Source organism: Strongylocentrotus purpuratus, unplaced genomic scaffold (genome assembly GCF_000002235.5).
Source record: "Strongylocentrotus purpuratus isolate Spur 01 unplaced genomic scaffold, Spur_5.0 spur5_scaffold_19, whole genome shotgun sequence".
Lineage (NCBI taxonomy): Eukaryota > Metazoa > Echinodermata > Echinoidea > Camarodonta > Strongylocentrotidae > Strongylocentrotus > Strongylocentrotus purpuratus.
In genome coordinates this window covers 11,397,099-11,402,227 of record NW_022145604.1, presented here as the reverse complement: position 1 = coordinate 11,402,227, position 5,129 = coordinate 11,397,099, and the positions used below count along the sequence as shown (strand labels likewise).

Sequence of the window (5,129 nt, the reverse complement as noted above, 5' to 3'; positions counted from 1 at the left end):
GGGGCATTAATCCTCATTACTGTCATTCATGACTTAAGGGCATAGGTCCCCTAGTTGATAAGCATAGTAGCATACACATGCTTCAGCAGTTCCGCAAAACACACATTGGCAAGTTATTATTCAATAAAATCTGAGAATGTACACTATTATCTAGATCTATTATTTTTAAATTATTTTTAAAATTATTCTATAAATTGGAATAAAAAAAATATTCCACCTTTATGAGCGACAGTGTATGTAATAAGTATATTAAAAAAACTGTTCGTCTCTTATTAGATCTAAAACACGAATAACAGGTAGACAATTTATGACATTGCTGTTGTTACGTTATGATTCCTGCTCGAATATTAGTAACTTCTCGGGAGGGTGGAGGAACGGGGGGGGGGGGGGGGGTGGGCCGCTTTACTTTTTCGTTTAAAAAAGGTACAATTTACGTAACCATTTCTATTTTTTACCTGTTTTTTGCTTGCTCTTTTTTTTTGTTGGGGGGGGGGGGCATCAAGCTGCCACCACCCCGGATTCATGGAAATTTGCTCGAATACGGACTTTAACTTAATATATAGATAGGTATAAACATCAGATCATTTAAGATTTAATAAATATCACTAAACACGAAACACATCGATCGATATTCAATCTTCCACTGGATTCTCAGCGGCCTCGTTAGCGCAGTAGGCAGCGCGTCAGTCTCATAATCTGAAGGTCGTGAGTTCGATCCTCACATGGGGCATGCTGCTCAAGTTTTTCTCCAATTAACTAATTTACGATTCCTTTTTTTATAAAGGGAATCAGCTAAGTGTAGCTAGAAAGTATATCCAATCAAAATTGCGAATTTGTTGGCCAACTAAAACTATTTGCAAAATTCTTTATTCTACTAGGCTACATTAAAAAAAAAACAATTATGGTTAATTTTTTGGTAAAATAATTATGCAAATGACCCTCCATTAAATTATATTGAAATTCATATCTTTATTTCAATTTGCAATCTGTAAACCCCGTTAAATGTCACTGAACATGATAAGTAGTATGGAATTAATAGATTTTGGAAATTAGATCCCACATAAAATAAAACGTGCAATTGAAACAAACGAACAAACAAACCAAATAAAGTAAATTGGAAATGCTCCGTTATCATCATGACAATTAATATCAAACGTCGTTTTTCTTCATACATTTTTAATACGGGATTTCATTTCCACGATATATATATATATATATATATATAATATATATAAATATATATATATATATATTTATATGTTTAAACAAGTATCATATGCCCTTCCCCCCCCCCCCCATTATGTTTATGTAACGCATTTTATAATACTAATCTCTAAACTTCCAATTTTATGCTAACTAATAAAACGTCTTAAGGTATATTCTAAACAAATATGTTCATTTGTAATGTGAAATGGTTCTTAAAATATGAAAAGATGTGTCTATACATCTCAAATCTAAGAATTATTTTATTTGTTACAGTGCAATAAATATCAATAAATTAATATATTGTCAATCAAAAGATTCAAAGTAATGGTCGGATGGAATGCTATAAACTCTCTCTCTCTCTCTCTCTCTCTCTCTCTCTCTCTCTCTCTTTCTCTCTCTCTCTCTCTCTCTAAAATACATTGCAGTGTGAAAGCGACCATGACGATGGTGGACATATTGATCTTGTTCAGAAATAAATTGTTGACATAGCTCAAAGGGATAACATCTTGGAACAATAATTGTCTGGCAATCCTCCTTGCTTCGGCATCTGAACATCATCCTCCTCCTCTGGCATCGCAGATTTTTCCTCCCGAAATTCAATCCCGCCAAAAATCAGTTTAAATTAGAACCACCCCTCTTTCTCCCTTCAAACTGGTATCCCGGCGTAATACAGAGGGATAAGAACACGTGTGAAGTTTACCAAGGAGTATCAAAACCAACGCTTGATACCGTCACAATCCATCAATTTAAAATGGCAAAATAAAAAGATTAGAAGTATTACGATTCAGTGAGAAAATATCTTGATCACCAAGGCTTACCTTTTTTGTTTTGTCACAGAGTTTATCGCTGTCCGTTAGATTTCTTCGCAATTCTCCGCAGCCTAGATTCCGCTTGTCATCCGATAAGAAAAATCGGCGAGTTCTTTTTCGTTTTCCACCACAAATCCCCCTCGAAAAACATGTCATGAGAGAGTGAAAGGTGTATCGAAATCTGCCGCTGGCAAGCTATTTAATTCTCACCGAGCGAGATGTCTTTCTTTATATCAAAAGCAGATTTGGTTTGGCTTTTGTTTCGCATCATCCGCCGCATATTTCAGGATTTCTACGTGAGGATTTCTTCTTTATATTTTAAGTCAAGAAAGATAAAAGAGTAACCAAAAGACCACACCTAGATTTCACACCATCACTGACAGCTTACGGAGTACACTCGGGAAGCTAGACGGGGAGCTTCCGGCGTCGCATCGTCCATGATCAAACCTTAATACAGGTGGACGAGTCTGAAGTGGGAGGGGGTTTAACCTTTCTATGCCGGTCGCTGATTGGTGCGATTAACCAGCGCAATTCCCAAGTCGCATGAAACACCCGCCGTGATTGATGGAATTTCTGTTTGATTGACATCAGGTGAGAAAGGTATCGAAACTATGTGATGTACCAGTTTTTCCCACGTCGTTCCATATTATTTCAATTTTCCTCTGAATGTTACGCCGCTTTTCATAATTAACTCTCATAGTTTATTGTTGTTATTTTTGTACAGAATCTTCAATAAAATAACCGCTGTGAAATCGGGTGTCAAGGGGATTAAAAATTAGATGCGTCCTTCGACTGGAAGTAGGCACTCTAGAGGCATCAATAAGAATGAATAGCCGTTATGGTCAAATGATTATGATTTATTACTTTTGAAATGAGTAATCTTGTAAAGGCGTTCCCCTTCTCTCTCGTACCTCTCCCCCTCGCTCTCTCTTTTTCACTCCCTCTTTCGCTCTTAGTCTATGATGTTCCCATCTCCACCGGGAGGTTCTTCAAGTTGTTACCGGTTATTGTCAAAGATTCGTCATCATCGATGCACTTTCTGATTGCAACCATTGAATTAGTGAGATCAGGTGAATGACACTATACAACTAGACAAGAAATACCAAGATATTCCATCTGTTTCGTTGAATTTGATCGATAATGATTCTGCTTTTTAGTCGATGAAAATCATTCATCATCATCATCATCCCTTTTCTTCTGATCGAATTTGTCAACAAGCCGAAAATAAATGTTCGAAGCAATGACATAACTAAAATGGGTCAGTTCCTAAAGAGCCTAGAGGTATCGTGGTCGAGTGGTATAAGCACTTGACTTAAAATCCAAAAGTCGTGGGTTCGATGGGGTCGATTCCCGTCATTTCAAATGTCTTTTGGTCAAATCTATACATTTCCCGCTCTATACCCAGAAGAAAATGGGGACCTGGTATAGGTTGACTGAAGCCTTTGTATTAGGCTAGTAATTGCTATATGCCCCCATGGTGACCCTAAAGGGTAGGTATATACTCCCCAGGAGTAGAGATGGTGCACATTGTGCCTGAATGAATCCGATGACCGGGTATATAATCTGTAAAGCGCTTTGGGACGGTATAATTCTATATAAATCCAGATTATTATTACCGTCGTATTACTTTTTATTTTATAATCGCTGACAAATACATGTTATATTTCTAAAAAAAAATAAAAAATTCCTGCTTCAAACACGTCCAAAAGTTGATCAGATAACCATTTCGCTTCATCATTATTTAGCAGGAGGGAGGGGAGGGTGAGATCTGCGTCCCTTAGTCAACTCTGCCGCCTTAAACATCTATGGCGTGTATGCCAGGTATTCAAATGAAAAATCTAGATGGGTTTGGTAATAGAAACAGAATAAAAAAGGTAGAAAACAATAATTGGTAACTTGTAAAGAGCAACCTCGGCACGTGCACACTGGAAAGAACTTTTACTTAGTGCCATTCTAATATCTTCATATATTTGTGTTCTCTTATGTCTGAAATAAAGAAATAAAGAACATCAGATGGCAATAATTTGATAAGTCTAAGAAATATAAATGGAAGTCACGACATAGAAATGTCATCATCAGTACGATTGACAAACACTGTCTTAAAGACTTTCGAGAAAAAAAATCAACCTCTGGCCATTTAGATACTCTTGTGCGTCGTCATCATGTGCGAACATGATAATGATGTATTACGTAATCCGGGACTTACAACAGAGTATTTAAATTGCCTTTAAGATGATTTCTCGAAAGTCTTTGAGATTGTGTGGATACCTTCCTGCTGTCCCGTGTTTCTCTTCAATGTGTTCGAGCATCTTGTAAAGCTGGTCAATTTCAAACCGATTTCTACAATTTTCTTTCCATATCCTTATCGGATTTTAATTTCATTCGTTTCATTTATAACAATCACGATTGTCTGGTGAGTAACACAAAAGACAATACCAATTACTGTCTAATTAGGACTGTTTAAACGCTTATCAGTCTTTGTTACTAGTTATCTGTTTATAGAATAAAGAAGTTTAATAATACAGGAATAATCAATGGCGTCCATTTTTATCTCCTTTAACTTCGAATACATAATAGAACAATCCAAGAAGCCGAAATACTTCCCCCTTTTGTCCAAATAAACATACCGGGAAAGGTTATTTTCGTATTTATACGTAATCCAGTTAGATGCAAGCCAACTTGTCATCAGATGAAAATAATAAGAAGAAAAAAGGCGCGTAAAATGGACACCACATTTTAGCTCATGTGTGATGCATTATCTGATGAGTGTAACTTCCTAGCTGCTGTGATGGAGGAGTTATGTAGGCCTGCAGTCACGGCCACGAAACGGAGTAGAACAGCCTAAGGGATGTCTCCATGTACACCAAGTTCAACTCCAGTTGAGGGTACCCTTTGTGCCTATTGAATATTAATAAAAGCTACATTGATATTGCGCACGTATCCATAGGGGATGCTCAAGGCGCATACACAGGCAGAGCTGAGGATTGAAATGGGTTATAACAAAATATTGCAAAAATATTGCAAAATTATTTACATTACTTGTATCAAAGAGAACTGTTGCTGAGCTAGCGCCATGAGCGTCCCTGGACAGTGTGTGCTCTCTATAGGTTTACA

The 5,129-nt window shown here is 36.9% G+C and overlaps 1 non-coding gene across 1 annotated transcript; it reads left to right on the top strand.

The window, feature by feature from the left end:
• The first annotated feature begins 657 nt into the window (after positions 1-657).
• Positions 658-730, top strand: TRNAM-CAU. Its single transcript has one exon. It is a non-coding gene; the product is annotated as a tRNA-Met (tRNA).
• The last annotated feature ends 4,399 nt before the right edge of the window (positions 731-5,129 follow it).